Below are 19198 nucleotides of genomic sequence, written 5' to 3' on the forward strand. Positions count from 1 at the left end.
TGTAATTATACACATTTTAATATATAATTTGCTATTTTTATTAATTACTGAATGCTTGTATTTATTAGCATATTTTATTCGATCCTGTGTTTGTTTTGTTGCTCATCACTGTATAATTGATAGCCACCTCAGTGTCTACTGAACTGACTGACAGTGCTCAATATACAAAAACAAGTAGCATTTTTATGCATCAACAATAAACTAGCAGAAAGAGAAATCAAGAAAGGAAACCCATTTATAACAATCACCAAAAAAATAAAATGTCTAGAAATAAATCTAACCAATAGATGAAGGATCTCTAAAATGAGAATACAAATCACTACTGAAATAAAGAAGACAACAAAAGATGGAAAGACATTCCTTTTTTATGGACTGGAAGAATCAACATAGTGAAAATATAAATACTACCCAAAGCCATCTACAGATTCAATGTGATCCCCATCAAAATACCAATGACATTCTTCACAGAAATAGAAAAACAATCCTAACATTCATATGGAACAACAAAAGACCCCAAATAGCCATATAAATCTTGAGCAAAAAAAGTAAAGCCAGAGGCATTACACTTCCTAACTTCAAACTATACTACAAATCTACAGTAAGCAAAACAGCATGGTACTGGTATATAAACAGACACATGGACCAATGGAACAGACTAGAGAGCCCAGAAATCAACCTACCTATTTACAGCCAACTGTCTTTGGCAAGGGCACAAAGAGCATACTGTGGGGAGAGTAGATACTCTTCAATAAATGATGCTGGGAAAACTGGATATCCACAGGCAGAAGTATGAAACTTAATCTGTATCTCTCACCATACATCAAAACTAACTCAAAATGGATTAAAGACTTAAATATAAGACCTGAAACTTTAAAATTCCTAGAATAAAACATAGGGGAAACATTCTAAGATGTAGGGCTGGGCAAAGACTTTATGAGTAAGACTCCAAAAGCACAAGCAACAGAAGAAAATAAACAAATTGGTTTATATCAAATTAAAAATCTTCTGCACAGCAAAGGCAACCATCAATAGAGTGAAAAGACAACCTACAGAATGGGAGAAAATATATGCAAACTGCTCATCTGACAAGGGATTAATATCCAGAATATACAAAGAGCTCAAATAACTTTACAGTAAAAACCCAAATAATCCAATTTAAAAATGGGCAAAGGAGCTGAATAGACATTTCCCAAAGGAAGACATACAAATGGCCAACCGGTATATGAAAAAATCCTCAACATCCCTAATCATCCAGGAAATGAAAATCAAAACCACTTTCAGATGTATCTCACTCGTGTTAGACTGGCTATTATTAAAAAAACAGAATAACAAATGCTGACAAGGATGTGGAGAAAGGGGAACATTTCTGCACTATTGGTGGGACTGTAAATTAGTACAGCCATTATGGAGGACAGTACAGAGGTTCCTCAAACAACTACAGTTAGAACTACCATATAACCCAGCAATGCTATTACTGAGTATATATCCAGGGTAATGGAAATTGTTATGTTAAAGGGATATCTGCACTCTGATGTTTATCCCAGTTTTATTTACAATAGCCAGGCTATGGACCCAACCTAAACGTTCATCGATGGATGAATGGATAAAGAAAATATGGTGTATAAACACATGGAATAGTCCTCAGCCATAAAAAAACAGTGAAATTCTGCAGCAATATGGATGAGCCTTGAGAAAATTATGCTAAGTGAAATAACCCAGGTGTAGAAAGAGAAATACTGAATGTCCTCACTCATAAGTGGGAGCTGAATCCATAAATAAACAAATAAACAGTAGAGTGAGAGAGAGAGAGAGAGAGAAACAACAATCACAATAATACGTTGAACTTTTAGGAGAGAAAAGAACCGTGGTTGCTAGAGGTGGGAAAGGGGAAATGAGTGGGAGAGGAAGGAGATTAATGAGAAATTGGTTAATGGACACAAAGAATGATTACATATTGTAATAACAAAGAAGCTGTCTATCCCTATCTGACCATCACACATTGTATACAATTGAAAGTGAACTTTGTATTGCACATATATGTTTAATAAATTGTCTTTATGAATAAAAAAAGGTGGGTAAGAAATAAAATAGAATTTGGAAAACTTGTTGAGATAAAATTATAAAAAACTAGAAATGTATTCCGGTCACTGCTTACAGTTTTAAAAAATTGCTACACTGTATGTATATATAAAACTCATTTATATACATGTATAATCTCTAAAGAAATAATATATACTCCATTTTATACCCTCTGATAGAAATTTTATTATCATTCATATAAACTATCAAATGTATATTTTGAGATGCAATTAGATAAGATATTATAATCAGTAGTGTCAATATGTATGTCTATTTTGTATAAAAGAAACATTTTTCAGTAATGCAAAGAATAACTTCAAGTTATCTACAAGAGCCTCAATCTAATTACTTAGTAGTTTTATTATACCTTCTTATCATGCAATTAGCTTTTGTGTTATTATTGCTTCCTCAGGGGGGCATTAAACATTCTAATATATTTTTAGTAGCCTGCAGTTTAGATCAGATGGAGGAAATTGACATTACACCTATGTGAATAGATTACAATCCTCTGAGCCGGTTTATGTTTATTTACTTATCTTCCAGCAGATGGTGCCCTTGCAACAGATATTCATTTTTCTCTTTGCATGATTGGGGTAAAAGAGGCACCATTAATTTCTCTTTTTGTGATGGCATAATTACTAGAGATATAATTTGTGAACATATTCTGTCGTTTCATATTTTTCTAAGTGAAAATATTTTAAAACACTAGCAATGCTTTGCCTAGGAATATGAAAGATATGATTACCTGCTTCTCCTGTGCCCTTATCCGAATCAGCTACAGTCAATTGCTCTTTTCACTCTCCAAAAAGTAAACTGTTCACACACATTATATAGTATATATACACATATATATATGTATATATATATATATTTTTTTTTTTTTTTGCTAGAATTACAGTTAGTTTCTGGGTTAAATATTCTTTAAACAAACAATCCTTCACCGAAATCCTTTTCCTCTTCTGTAGAAAATTTCTGTTTCCTTAGATCCCCATTTGACTCTGAAAGGCAATTTACTTTTTCTGTTTCACTAAACAATGTTGCAAAGGTAATATTGTTTCTCCTTCATTTTCTTATTTTCCGGTTATCTATGTGTTATCCATAACTAATTTGAAGGCATTGTCTTAAAATTGTTTTTGTAAAACCCATGGAATGCAATATAACCTTTTGTAATAAATTAATAGTTTAATTTATGCTGTTTAATTAGTTTTAAATCATTTATTATTTATGTCCAGTTGCTATTTTTCTGTTAGTAACTGAATTTGTGTTATAAATTCTCACCAACAACATAATCATTGTAATTAAGACTGTTTCCTCATGGCTTTTACAATATGTCTGCTCCTTCCTATCATGACAAACTCCTAAGCTGATTTTATCCTTTCTGCATTCCCCTCCTAATCTCATTCACACATTAACCAATCAATCCATCAATTCACTGATGGATCAATGAATTAGTTATTGCACATTTTCATCCATCATATACATTGTGCTATGTTGGAGTACTTTACAATATAGTGGGATTATATAAATGTTGGATAACAACAAAAAAATATTTGCTTTGTGATGTTTGAAACGTCTGACTAAAAAGCCATATAGAAGAACAAATGGTTTTTAGTGGCATTATATAAATACCACTAGGAAATCACTTGGTAAGGAAGGAAAATGTCTTGATGGCTTAATTAGATTCCTAAGTTCTAGGTAAGGGAATTTGTTTAACAGTGGTACTATATGCTGATGATCAAAATTAAAAGAGGGGCTTTGAAGTAAGGTGATTTGACAGACCTTGAAGAGAGGATATCAGAGGCAAGAGAAAAGTAGGAGCAGATTCGAGGAACACTGCATCACTCCAGTTATTTAGATTTTTTGCATTACCAATAAGTAAAGAATAATGAAAAATATGTTTTTCTAGAAAACGTGCAATTTGCATCTTCACCTCACTATATAAATAATTTAAAAATGTCTCAAGAAACTATATTTATGTGAGAAAAATAGCATCTCTGTGGAAAAACTTTTTAAAATCAGAACTGGTTCATTAAATATTTTGCAAATAAAAGATCTGTTTAGAGAATTGCAAACAAATCTCTTGCAAAAGGAGTTGATTAAAAAAGAAAGAAAAAAGACTCATTCAGAACTTAGTTTTAAAAAATACATGAATACCACAACACTAATTTTATAATTGGAATGATTGTTGGTTCTATACATGTATATTTTTCTCTTAATTCTTAGAACAATGATTTGAGATCAATATTATAATTGTTAGCTTTAAGGGAAGAATAAACTCTCAGCAATTAAAGGAGCATATTTAATCCCAGAATTATGTCAGTGTTAAAAAGCAATGTTTGCTATAAAAAATAAAAAATGGTTTATAAAATAATGCTTCCACAATGATATTTTGCTGTATTTTCATCAAAACCCTTCCTTACCCACATCGTCACCAATAAAACTTATTTAACACAAACACTTTAAAAAGGTGACAAAGAACAAACCAATATTAAATTATAAACCTCATAAGGCTTCGAGGTGGATAGGATTCAAGGAATGTAGGTTGGACAAGAAAATGAAATTATTTAGAGAGTAAATTGGAGAATCTTTTGCAACAGAAATATGATATGGTGTTAACTGAATTTCAAATTGGAAAACAACAAATTATTTTTTTCAATTGTAAGGGCAATTTTTTTCTCTTGACTTAAATTTCTGTTGATTCATAGAGAAATAATAACATGATTCTAACATATTGCCCAAACATATCTCATTGATAAATTTTGGAGTATGGAATTAGAATAATAATTATGAAAACACTACATAGTAATAAAAATAAAGATAAAATTTAAATTATTAACTATTTTGTATATTGAGGCATATTTTAAATTTCTTGAAAAATACAGAAAATAAGAGGAAATGTAAAAAGCACTTAAATAAACCCTATGTGCTTATTACCTAGTGCATTACTTTCCTTGGGCTGCCTTGCAAAGTACCACGAACTGGGTGGCTCGGAGCAACAGAAATTAATTCTCTAACAGTTCTGGAAGCAAGATGTTTGAATCAAGGTATTGAAAGAACCCCTCTCTCAGAAGCCTATAGGGAAGTATCTTTTCTTGATTCTTCCAGCTTCTGGTAGCCTCAGGCATTCCTTGGCTGTGGTACCATTGTTCCAACCTCTGCCTCCATCATCACATGACCATCTTCTCCCTGTATGTTCTTATCTCTCTTGCACCTGGCTCTTCACAGGACCTTTCCCTCTCATATGAGAACATCAGTCATACTGATTAAGGGCCCACCCTAGTTTACTATAAACTCATCTTTACCATTATACCTGCAATGACCCTATTTTCAATCAAGGTCACATTCTGAGTTGCTGTGGGTTAGAACTTCAATATATCTTTTTAAGGAATACAAATCAACCCATAACTTAGATACAAATGTACTAAAAATTATGTATTTCTGTATCTATATTAAGACTTATCTAACAAAATTTTGATCTTTATGTATTAAGTTTATATTAGTGGAGATTAATTTGGGCAGTATTATTCTGGGTAAAATAAATATACAAAGGAATGAATGCCTATTGAGAACTTACTAGGTATAGGAGCTTTATTTATTACTGCATTTATTTATAACATCCAACTACTGCAATAAGCATTATACTCATTTACATAGCAGAAAAAAAGTAAAGCTCGCCAAGAAGTAGTCTACACAATTGTTAACTCCGAAGTCATTCTCCATAATACAGATAGTCCTCACGACTTTATGTGCATAAAAATCACTTGCGTATATGTGTTTAAAATGTAGGTTCTTCATCAAGATGACTCAGAAATTCTAAATCAGTAGATCAGATGTTGGGGTAAGCTAAATATATTTATTTTTAAAAGAAATCCTAGTTCACAGTGATGCAGATGACCACCTTTCCAAATTGTTAGACATCACTCTGCACCATAAAAACAATACTCATAGGATGTGTCCTGGTTTCCTAATAAAATTTTGGATAATATATAACCCATGCATAGCAATTAGGTAACCATAAAGGCATCACGTGGTTTAATAATCATGACAGGATTTCAGAGAAGGAAAAAATAAAAGGTAGCTGGAACTATTAGAGAAGGCTTCACCAACCTTATCTGAAATATGAATGCGATGTCCTTAATGAAGTGGAGGATAACGTGTTAAAACTCCTGCTGTGAAGCTTGAGCATGACACATGCAGGGTTAAATAAGAATGAGGTGCTTAGGGATTAAACAGAAGAATTGTGTTGGGCATATAGAACTGAATAGTAAAGGTTGGTTCAGAGTTTTTCAGATTCCGAATGTAAGTCTAAAGATAGTTTTAATGAGTAGTTAGCCAAGTCCAAGATGAAGTTGTGACTTTAGAATTTTTATGATTAAGAAAATGGAAAATTATCTGGAAGGAAAAGAGAATGAAAGCAGAAATATCAGTCAGGCATGAATCTATTAAGAGAAATCAAGGTATGGATACAAGCAAGCAAGCAAGAAGATACTACATAAGAATAAATTCATTGGGAAAATAAGCAGAAATTATTTACTACATATAACAAACAAACAAACAACAACAACAACAACAAAAACAAACAAACAAAAAAACCCCAAAGCCTGCAAGCAATGAAGCATAGGGAAAAAGCCAAATTAACATGAATAATAATGTTAATTATTTACTGAATGAATTAGTTATAATAATATTAGTTACATGAATTAGTTACCAAAAAGTATAATGTGCTTGAAAAACTGTAATTCTGAAAGGAAAATAAATTTGGAAGGGATTATAAACTGTTAAAACTCTTAGGAGAAACAAGTTCATAAGCATATGAATGAAAGATTTTCAAAAAGTACAAAATAAATAATATTACAAAAGATCTAACAATTTTTAATTCTATAGTAATTCTTACATTGCTACAAAGATTGCTATTACTGTAAGTGGAATCCTTCCCATTTTTCCCTGTGAATTAAGATGAAGTGTGGAAAACAGCTTTTCATTTGAAGTCAAAATATCTTAGAGAAAACTCAAGTTCTGCATTTTATTGGCTTTATTATTTTTATGTAATCATAAAATTATTCTGTCTCTTTTTTCTTCCATATCTATGATTATAATACACATTTTTAATAAAATCCAATAAGATAATGCATTTGAAGATGCTTTTAAAGCCAACACTGTAATCATTATAATTGATATTATTTTTCACTCTGATTAACTTTTTAAAATACATACCTTATAGGCTAGAGAGAGATAGATGAGTAATATGATTCAAAATAAAGAAAAAATAAGTTGACACACAACTTGAAAGTACATATGAAGTACTGAAAACCTTACTAATGGGCATGTTTGAAAAATGTCTTAATATATTTTATTATTAACATCTGTTATATTGGTCCAAACTTTAATTATGCTTTAATCTAAAATAACAAGCTTGATTTTTTAAAAGGAGTCAATGCCTCTTGAGATTCCATGCATTGTAAAACTAGAAATTAGAGTTATGAAAATTCTGTCTATATTCTGGAAAGCATATCAATATCATACATTTTAAATTTATAACAGGTTGATTAAAGTAGCTATGGCTGGTAGTATTTCAGTGCTACCTCTTCTATGAAGTATTTGATTCAGTTTATGTGCATAATACTTTGATACCCTATTTGCTATGGTCTGAATGTTTGTGTCCCTCTGAAATTCATATGTTGACAACTAATACAGTGCAATAGTATTAAGAGAAGGAATTTTCCTACTAATGGTGGGGACACAAGGACCAGAATGAAGGTTTAAACAAGAGAAGTCAGCAGATGAAGATGCCTGAAGCTAAAACACTTTTTTCTTTTGAAGACACACAGAGACCCATTCGCCAGATGAGCAGTTATGGGTTTTACATTGCAGAGGATAAATGGAGGAGAATGGATGCTACTAATTGAATATTATATTCAATTTATATAAATGGAGGATAATGGCTGGTTAAATGCTTTATCATCATGGATGCATCTCTACTTATGGTAGGGTTATGTCCTAATAAACCCATTGCAAGTCAAAAATATCATAAGTTGAAAATGTATTTAATTTAACATAAACCCATTACAAAGTTGAAAAATTGTTAAGTTGAACCATTGTAAATCAGGAACTACTGAATGACTCATCTGACTCATATATTTACCATATCAAGAATATCTGGAACATCAAATGCCTAATTTAGTGTGTCAGTTCCTCACATACTTTGGGAATATCCCAGGCCTTCTTAGTCCTTCAATTCTTCCTTCTTACGTTGACACCTGAAATTCGTTTTTTCTTCATGTTTAATTTATCTGTTAAGCTACTTGTCTCTATACTTATATTCATCCAGCTGCTTTATGTTTTCTTTTTTGTTGTTTTTTCATATGTTTGTATCGGTTATTTCCTATGACATAATAAATTGTTCTAAAACTATATAGTGAACACACACTTCATTACAACCTACAGGCTTGGCTTTTCCACTTGTAGGTATCGTTCCAACAGCAATGCCTACATAATGTACCAACAGTAGTACTATTCATTATCGTCTGGAATAGGGAAGACTCTAATGGTCTGTAAGCAATAGAACTGACAAACTGCAATGAAAATAAATGCCTCATGGCTACCTACAGCAACCTGGATGAATTTCACAAACATAATGTTGAATGGAAGAAATCATTTAACAAGAACAAAATGTTTTATTCAATTTATGTAAATGTCAGAAAGGGGGAGATCTCATTTATGGCATTAGAAGTTGGCTAAGGGTGATTTTTTCAGGGTATTAGTGTCTGGAAAGGTGAGACAAAGTGTGGGATGTCTGAAGTTCTGGTAATGTTCTTCTTGATCTGGGTGCTGGTCAAACAAATATTTTTTACTTGTAAAGAAAAAAGACTGTATGGTTCTCTGACTATATAATATTTTGCAATAAAATATAAAATATACAGAATGTAAACAAAATATAAAATATAAAATTTTGTATGATTTTATGTCAAGAATAGAATAGAAAAATAAAACTGGAAGAAAACTAGAAAAAAGTGTTCGCTTCTGTTCATTTGCATCATAGGGATTGTTATTTTGTTCTCTGTATTCCCATGTATTCCAAATATTTCATATTGAATATATATTACTTTTACTTTGTTATTAGAAGTAAGTATTTCCAATTACATTTTCATCAAAACTCCCCCAAAAGGAATTTATAATCACAAAATAACAGAGGGTATGAAAAAAGCTGTGGTAAAAATTAAAATATCCTAAAACTTTTGTCTTCCTGTGAGATAATAAAGATTTGTCATATTATTAACTTTGGCTCAAAAATCCTGGTGGATATAAACATGCATTTGAAAAGACTCAAAGTAACTATTATTGGAAAAGCATCAAGTTACTTACTCTCAGCCACACTGAGAAAGATGATAGCCAGCTAAATGTGGCTGAATACAACAACGAGAACAATAACAAAAAGAAAAAGAAAAAAATCACTTGCTTGTTCTTTTCTTAAAACATACTTTCCCTCGGTAATTGTTCCATCAGGTACCTTAGAAATTTCCTCAGAAGTCACTTTCTTGACACTTTTTCTGAACCTTTATTTTATTTCATAAAAAAAATACGCTATCTATACTAGATGTTTAAAAATCTATGTAGGTTATAAACCTACAAATTTAACTTAAGAACAAAATGCACAATAGAAATAAACTACTTGATGTATGTCAAGCATGGCCATAAAAAAGGGAGAGGTGAGGAAAGAGATATATTTTAACTTTTAGGTTCTTCTTCTGTGGTTCTTTGAAACTTGCCTGATTTGTCTATAAGAGAAATATCTTAAGATCATGGGCAGATTTGTTTAATGTCTCACAATATTTTCATGACTAATTCAAACATAATGTTAAATCGTAATTCTTCCCACACCCACCTCTTACATCCTGTCACCTCTCTCTGCTTTATTTTTCGTGTAGCATTTATTGCAATTTGACAAATATTTTGTCTATTCATTTGTTTGTTGTCTTCACCGTCCTTCCCAATGACTCTCTCTGGAATGCAAGTTTGAAGGAAGGATTTTCACTGTTGGTTTTTTCACTGTTGTCTACCATCACATAGAAATGTTCCTTGTCTCAAGAGGCATTTATTATGCATATGATGAGAGAAGATGTCCTAAATGAAGGAAAACAAAAAAAAACCTGAAAGAAAGGAAAAAAAAAAGAAAGAAGTTTGAAACTTATTTAAAGAAAGTTGAAAGAAAGAAAGATGTTGAAGGAAACAAATGCCAAAAAATAAATGGAACTATTTGTATTTTAAGGACAATAGAAAGAAACAAAATTTCAATGGGAGACTTTAACTCAGCATTGTCAATCTATATCAGACAAATGAAAACAAATAAGAAACCAAAAGATGAGAGTAAATATACTTAACATTTCATTAATAAAAATATGTCAAATTCTCACCTGAATAAAATAAATGTATCTTCTTAATCATTCACAAAATATTTCTAAATATTGATCTTAAGTCATATCATAAAGAAAAAATTCATCTTAAAAAAATTAAAATTTGCATGTTGTGTTCTATTGTTAAATTGCAGAAAAAATAATTTCATAAGTTACAGAAACATTTCCTATGCATTGAAAAGTTTACAATATTATTAAACATAATATTAGATATGAAAGGGTGGGATCAAATTTGCAAAATACCTCTTACAAACAAAAGAAGCATACATGCTACTGTCCTATAAAAAGCTATTTTTAAATTAGTAAATAAATTTGTTCTGTTATAAGCTAATCATGCAAACATATAAATCAATTTTCACCACTTTGATTTTCGCTAGCAATAGACAGAAATTAGAACATATGCACACTCACATAGGGCTAAGCTTACAAGTTTTTTTTTTAATTTTATTTTATTCTGGGAGGTGTGAATACAAAGAAAACATCAAGAATCTTTTTTAAAAGGAGTAGAAAATAGTTACTGGGAGACAATCTGCTATCCCCTTCTCACCAAATTTTATTCAACAGAACACTGTTTTGTAAGATGTTATTTTATATACTGCAAGAAAAATGTGTTATATAGTCAAAATACCTTAAAAATTGGTTTACTCAAATGAAAAACCTTTATTTATGGTAAACTTCCCATTATGTGTAAAATGCTAACATAATTTCCAAAAAGAAATTGATGTATGAATATAACAATTCCCACACTGATTCCCCTAAAAAATTTTTTATTGGGGAGAAGAAGTCATGTATTAGTCCATTTCGTGTTGCTAGAACAGAATACCTGAGATTCCTCAGGCTGCTTCTGTTCGTGGTGGAAAGCAGCAGGCAGCCGCTGGGTATAAGCAGATCACATGGTGAGAGTAAGCAAGAAAGAGAGAGAGAGAGGAGGTGCCAGGGTCTTTTAAACAATCAGCTCTCGCTGGAACTAATAGGGGGAGATCTCACTCAGGCTCCCCGCCCTCAGGGAGGGCATTAACCCATTCATGAGGTATCTGCCCTGTGACTCAAACAGCTTCCGACACTGTCACATTGGGGATCAGATTTCTGCATGAGTTTTGGTGGGGACAACACATCCAAACTCTATCAAGTCACTCATTTTAAGTTAACAAAACCTGTACATTCTATTAAAGTCAATAGTTAGGTGCCATTCTATAATTAGGAAGATTAAATATCTCTGTCAATTGAAGATACCCCATTATAAATGTGTAAAAAGAGTGGTAAAATGAGCAGGGTAGAGCTCAGGTAGAGCAAGAGATGAAAGATGCACAATAGTAAAGAACTACAGGAATAAAATATTTAAATTATTTCTATAAATTATTGAATGCATATTTAAGAATTGAGTACCCTTGTTGAAAGCCATACAGGGCATTTTTGCCAAGATAAATTTGGAGAAAAAAAAATTGGAAATTAGGGTCTTCATAACTGATGGTATACCAACTGCCTTCTGCAGCATCTTCAGGTTTAGATCTTTTGGACCCAAATTCTTAGAGCATTTGAAAAGAAAATACAAAAAAAAGTTACCTCAGAAATTTTGTGAAGTCTTGTCTGGAATGTTCTCTGCCATTAGCCACCATGTTATGACCTCAATCCTGTCTGAGCTTTTTTTACATAATCTATTCAATTCATGGCATCTGAGAAAATATGACTGGTCTGATATTCATTGATTCCGAATTGTATATTATAATCACTGTAAGTGTATAAGCAGTAACTAATTTTAATACTTTTCTCAAGAATGACTAGTTGAAATAAGTGAAAGCATTATTACTTATTATTCTCAATGAGAGGAGCATTATTTGTTAAATTTCAAGTGTGTGACATTTGAAATTGGTGGAGTAAAGTTGAATTAGATTGCTCATTATTGTAATAATCATTGAAGACACTATTGCAAAATCCTTGATATGATCATATTTTCAACATTTTTGTGATTGAAGATTAATTTATATCTGTTGTGTTATAAATAAACATATTTAGGAAATTCAGATTTTGAGAATTAATTCACTGTAAAGAATAATATCAAGATAATTTGCTGACACTGGTAGAAATACTCTTGTACTACAAAGCAGTGTTTATAACATAATTAATTCCTATTATTAGTATTGATGTGAACATTTTACACATGAGGTTTTATCTCACCTGTGTTCTACATATTTATGCAGCTGTGTTAGTCTTATCAAGTCAATAAATATTCAAATACTAATGGCAAGGGATTTAAAGATGAGTAGCTAGTCTCTACTGGCGACATTTAACAATCAAATGGGGGAGTAGGTGAAAAGATGTTAATCCATCTGAACAAATACCTTAAAATATGATGTGGTAATGCACAAGAAGAATTCAAAGTCATTTTCTGTCCCTTACTAGCTGTACAACATTCATATTATAAAAGTTAGCCTCATTTCATTTCATAATCTTCATGGAAAATTATTAGAAGATACCTGGCGTATAGAAAGCTCTCAAAAAACGTTAGCCATTATTGACAGCATTATTGCAAGCTAAACAATACAGGAGTTCAACGAACCATATTGCATGTTAGGAAAGGTACTGAGAGAAGATAACAAATGTAGAATAAGAATTTGTGGGCAAAGCATCTATTCTCAGAGTGAGAGAAATGTATTTGATTATGGAAGGAATGAGGAATGATTTTGAGATTTTTATTTGCTTTTGTATAATTTTAATTCAGGAGAATATTTGCATTTATGTTCTAAGAATTGCTGGTGATAGTGTGGATTAGGGAAGAGAGACAGAAAATATGAAATGACCACACACTGCAATTTTTGCATTAAACCAGGTAAAAATCTACGTGTCTGATAATAATGGGAAGAGAGAATAGCTGGGGAAATATTGCAAAAAGGAAAATGTACTATATGCAAATTGGAACTTAGGAGAAGATCACACACACACACACACACACACACACACACTGTCTAAGACAATCTTGCACTGTTGAAATAGTGAGTAATGGGAAGAGATGCTTCTAAAGAAAACAAAAAGGAATAAGTAGTTTATAGGATCAGATAATTAATTCATCTTTTGTCATATTGATGTTTCCATGGCACTAAGTGCAAATGTCCAGCAAGCAGTTGGAAATGGTATGGAAATCAGGCAATGGACTAAGGCAAGCTACACTAAGTTAGGGTTCATCCTCATACAGAAAATAACTTTAGTTGAAGCTGGCCTGCCATTACTTCCTGGCTGTCTCATTTACTATTTGCAAATTGGAGCTTGATATCTACCTATCTAATTGTATATAATGAACATTTACTAGTGGAATGTAACTATATTTTATTCGACTGAGAGCCATTCTCAAAAAGATGGGTATCCATTATACTTTTTTTTCTCCAGGTCTCCTGTGTTGTCAGTTTTATTATAAGCAATTGAGCTGTGGGTTCTTGAGCAAATTGCTTTACTGAAGGGATGTTCTCAGTATATAGGAAGTGAGGCAAGTAAGGTGAAAAAGGAAAAAACTAAGCAATAATGTGTTCGTAGCTGATCTCAAAGAAGCTCTGAAGCATATATTGCGCAACAGAATTCCTCCCAAAGGGGTAGACAATTTTTTTTCTTTTTTTACCCTGTATAAATTATTATTTCTGGCTGGGCAGTCTCTTGGGGAGGAGGATCATAAACTCCCAGGGCTAGGTAGTACAATTCAAAAATTGAATTGTTTTTATGCTTTAAGTAATTAAAATTCCCCAATAATCCACTGTAAATAGGAGCTTGTGTGGCATTATGTAAGAATTCTGAGAATGAGTTAATGTTCAGGCATCTAACGTTTGGTGTGCACAGATTCATCCCTTTATGAATTATGCCAATTAGTCTATTTAAATAATCCATTCATTCCAAAATGTACATTTATTTTGCCAAATTTCTGTCCTCTACCTTATATTCTTATACATCAAATTTACTTGGCTTTATTTGGATATTATAAACATATCAAAATATATCAGAAATCAAACCATTTATTCTCCCAACTCAAGTGTTTTCTAGTGTGTTTTATACCTGTGACCAGCCAAAATTACAAAATACTTGTAAGCATCTTTTCAGGCCAAAATGTTAAACTAATGTTTGGCTCTTTCTTCAACATCTGACATCTAGTCTGTAAAGCATATTACATCTACCTTCCGAAGACACCCCAGACCTGTTCATTTCACATCACCTTGAAAGTTACTATACTAGTTCATCATCTTTAACCTAAATAATTTCAAGGGTTTATTAGTCTTCTATTTTCTACTTTTTTCTCCTACCATTTATCTTACACAAAGGAGCAAAAGTTTTTCTTAATATTAAATTTAGGGCATGTCACCCCCTTGATAAAACTCTCCAGTGGCCTCACATAACAACTACTACATAGGATTATTTGGTAGGAAGGATTTTATGTTTTCACATGCTCTAATTTATAATTTTAATTTTCTCAATTAAGATTTTTTTGAACATATCGTAGAATATAGACACAGATATGACAACTGTTTACATATCTCTGAGGACTTGCATGCAATGGCATGACTAAAAGCCATTCTCAATATGAGTTTTCAATGAGAAGCTTCATGAATGTACAGACAGCTTTGCTGGGAGAATTTTAAAACTAAAACATACGTGACATAAAAAGCAACTTTAAGTATGCATAATTTTAAAATGTTTTTATATCAAATGATTCAAAAACAAATATTTCAGAAGAATGTTAGCACACATAAGACATGTTTTATAATAAAAAAATTGTATATAAAATTTTGCTCATCACCAAGCAAATCAATTCATTTAGTTTTTATATGTAAAAGAATTTCCCAAGGAGCACATGTATATATGTGCATGTATGGTATATTTGTTGTCTGGGGGGAGCATAGTTGAAAAGGAGAGAATACTGATATTTGTGGGAATAGAATAAGAGTTCTATTTAACTTTACTTCACAGAAGGTTTACTGCCAAACCTTTAGAGAATAAAGTGTCAGCTATGTCAAGAACTGTGATGTGTCTGAAATTTTACCTACTTGTAGGTAAAAAATTAGCCTGCCACAGAAGCTGGCAGAAAGCACAGGACTCCTGGGCCTGGGTATGACACAAAAGAATGCATTACTTACTGCAGAGCAAGCAGCATGAGCTTCAAGTTCACAGGGTTTCCCCTGCAACCTCAGTCATATAGGGTGCAATATAGAATGGATTGACTGGGTGTTCCACACACAGTGCTTTTGTATTTCAGCTGAGTACTACCACACTTAGGAAACCACAATCTTTATAAGAAGGCTGCCAGCAAACCTGCCTGACCTTTGCCCCACAGGAAGACATTATCTTTATTTTCCGGGTCAAGAAGCAATTCAGCCTTCTTTCCTAAAAGAAAGCTCTATCTATACATTCCAAGACCTTCTGCTATACAAACATCCTTGACAGTATAGTCCAGGACAAAAACTTTCACATGTGTAAAAAGAGCATGGAGAGTGGCCTTTCAACAACATAACACATTTTATTATTGTTTAAAAGCTGTTGTGAAACACCTTGGTAGAAGTTTATATGAGAGAAAAGAGCTAATCCATATCCTAAGACTCCTGAGAGAGTGATCTCTATTTTTGTGGAGCGCTAATATCCAATGTCTTTAAATATCATGCTGATGATGAATTTAAGTGCTGATCTCAAATTTAAATCTCTCAATTTTAATTTAAACATAGCTTAGATTTTTTTCCTGAATTCTTGCCATTCTGTGTAGGATTTCAGTTGCTATGTATAGTACATGGTACTACTATCCTTTCAGTTGCCTGAATTCTGGTTATTTTCTAATAAGCATTTAAAATTTTGATATAAATTTTATCATGCAGCTAAAAGAACCCTTTCTTATTAATCCTAGATTCTTTACACTAAATCTCTTTTATGATATGAAGGTACTTAAAAAGTTCGTGGAAAGATTCATACTATGTTTTAGTTCTATTTTTTCATGAACTTTTTTTGTTATTTATTTATTTATTTTTGATTATATGTATTTATTGAATACAGAGTTGACTAATAGTATTTCTGTATAGTATGTGATCAAATCAATATTGTTAGCATGTTCATTATTACAAATCGTAATTACTCTTTGTGTCCCTGACCCAATTACTTCCTGACTGCCCTATTGCTCCTCCTTTTTCAGCTCTAGTAAACATACCTCTGTTCCCTCGTTCTGGAAGTTCAACATTTTATTGTGATTTTTTCTTTATTTATTCTTTCTTTCTTTCTTTTTTTTCCCCTCCCTCCCCTTCCCTTCCCTCCCCTCCCACCCTCCCCTCCCCTTCCTTTCCCTTCCCTTCCCTTCTTTTCTCTGCTCCCATTTATGAGTGAGGACATATAGTATTTCTCTTTCTGTGCCTGGCTTATTTCTCTTATAATTTTCCCTGAGCTCATCTATTGCTGCAAATGGCAGAATTTTGTTCTTTTTAATTGTTGATTAGTATTCCATTGTGTATATATACAACATTTTCCTTATCTTGTCATCTGCCAATGGACATTTAGGCTATTCCATATCTTGGTTATTGTAAATAGAGCTGCAACTGAACTGGGAGTGTGTGTATCTCTTCGACATGATGATTTCCATTCCTTTGGGTACATACCTACAAGTTGGATTGCTGGATCGCATGGTAGTTCTATTTATAGTTGTTTGAGAAATCACCATACTGTTTTCCATAATGGCTGTAACAATTTACAGTACCAACAACAGTGTAGAAGAGTTCCCTTTTTTCAACATCCTCACCAGAATTTGTTATTCTCAGAATTTTAATAATAGCTAGTCTAACTGGTGTGAGATGATATCTCATTGTGGTTTTGGTTTGCATTTGTCTGATGACTAGTGATGTTGAGCACTTTTTCATGTACCTTTTGCCATTTGTATGTCTTCCTTTGAAAATTGTCTATTCAGCTCCATGGCCCATCTTTTAATTGGATTATTATTTTTATTTATTTATTTATTTATTTATTTTTTACTGTGAAGTTGTTTGAGTTCCTTTCATATTCCAGATATCAATCCCTCGTGAGATGTATAGTTTGCAAATATTTTCTCCCATTCTGTAGGTTGTCTTTTCACTATGTTGATTGATAGTTTCTTTTGTTGCACAGAAGTTTTTTTTATTTTGATATAATACCATTTGTTCATTTTTTCTCTTGTTGTTTCTGTTTTGGGGATCTTATTCATAAAGTCTTTGCTCAGTCTTACTTCCTGAAGTGTTTCCCTTATGTTTTCTTTGAGTAGTCTTCTAGTTTCAGGTCATCAATTTAAGTTCTGTAATCTATTTTGAGTTTACTTTTGTATATGGCAAGAAGTATGGGTCTAGTTTCATTCTTCTGCACATGGATATTCAGTTTACCCAGCACCATTTACTCAAGAGGCTGTCCTTTCCCCAGTGTATATACATTCTTGGTGCCAGTTGGCTGTAAGAATCTGGGCTTAGTTTTGGGTTTTCTGTTTTGGGCTATTGGCCCATGTGTCTGTTTTTATGCCAATACTATGCTGTTTTGGTTACTATAGCTTTGTAGTATAGTTTGAAGTAAGGTAGTGTAATTGCTCCAGTTTTATTTATTTTTTGCTTAGGATTGCTTTGGCTATTGGGGGTCTTTTATTATTCCATATGAATTTTAGGATTTTTATTTCTATTTGTGTGAAGAATGTCATTGGTATTTTGATGGGAATTGCATTGAATATATAGATCATTTTGGGTAGTATGGATAATTTCACAATATTAAATCTCCCAATCCATGAACAAGGAATGTCTTTCCATCTTTTGGTGATTTCTTAAGTTTCTTTCAGCAGAATTTTGTAGTTTTCATTGTAGAGATCTTTCATCTCTTTGGTTAAATTTATTCCTAGGTATTTTACTCTTTTGGTAGCTATTGTAAATGGTTTTGTTTTCTTGATTTCTTTTTATGCTTGTTTGTTGTGCATGTGTAAATATTCTACTGATTTTTTTTGTACTTATTTTGTATCCTGCAAATTTACTGAATTTGTTTATCAGCTCTAGTTCTCTGGTAGAGGTTATCTGTTTTTCTATATACAGGATTATGTCATCTGTGAAAAGTGACAATTTGACTTTGTCTTTTCCTATTTGGATGCCCTTTATCTCAACACAATAAATGCCATATATGACAAACCCATGGCTAATATCATCCTGAATGGGAAAAACCTGAAAGTTTTTCAAACATAAAAGATGGCCACTCTCACATTTCTATTCAACATGGCATTGGAAGTTTTAGCCAGAGCAATCAAGGAAGAGAAAGAAATAAAGGGCACCTTCTGGATCTTATTTGATGAGGGTGTTTATCATGATGAGATGCTGAATTTTGTCAAATGCTTTTTCTGTGTTTATTGAGATAATCATACAGTTTTTGTCCTTGCTTTTGTTGATGTGGTGTATCACACTTATTGCCTTGTTCATGTTGAACCATTCTTGCATCCCTAGGATGAAATTTTGGAGTACCCTGACTTATGTTTTAGTAAAACATTCATAAGAATTATGTTGGTCACCTAAATTTAAGGGTTTTTTTGTGTGTGCGTGTGTGTAGTATTATAACATATTTGCATGTATCCTACATATACAGTATGCATAAAAATCACTTCTGCACATTTAAAAAATAACTTTAAATTCATCTCCTCAGAGAAGAAAATAACTATGTAACTTATAGCCATCTTATTGAAGCTAGTCTACCTATTGAAAAGGTAG

The sequence above is a fragment of the Cynocephalus volans genome, chromosome 9, assembly GCF_027409185.1.
Source record: "Cynocephalus volans isolate mCynVol1 chromosome 9, mCynVol1.pri, whole genome shotgun sequence".
Classification (NCBI taxonomy): domain Eukaryota; kingdom Metazoa; phylum Chordata; class Mammalia; order Dermoptera; family Cynocephalidae; genus Cynocephalus; species Cynocephalus volans.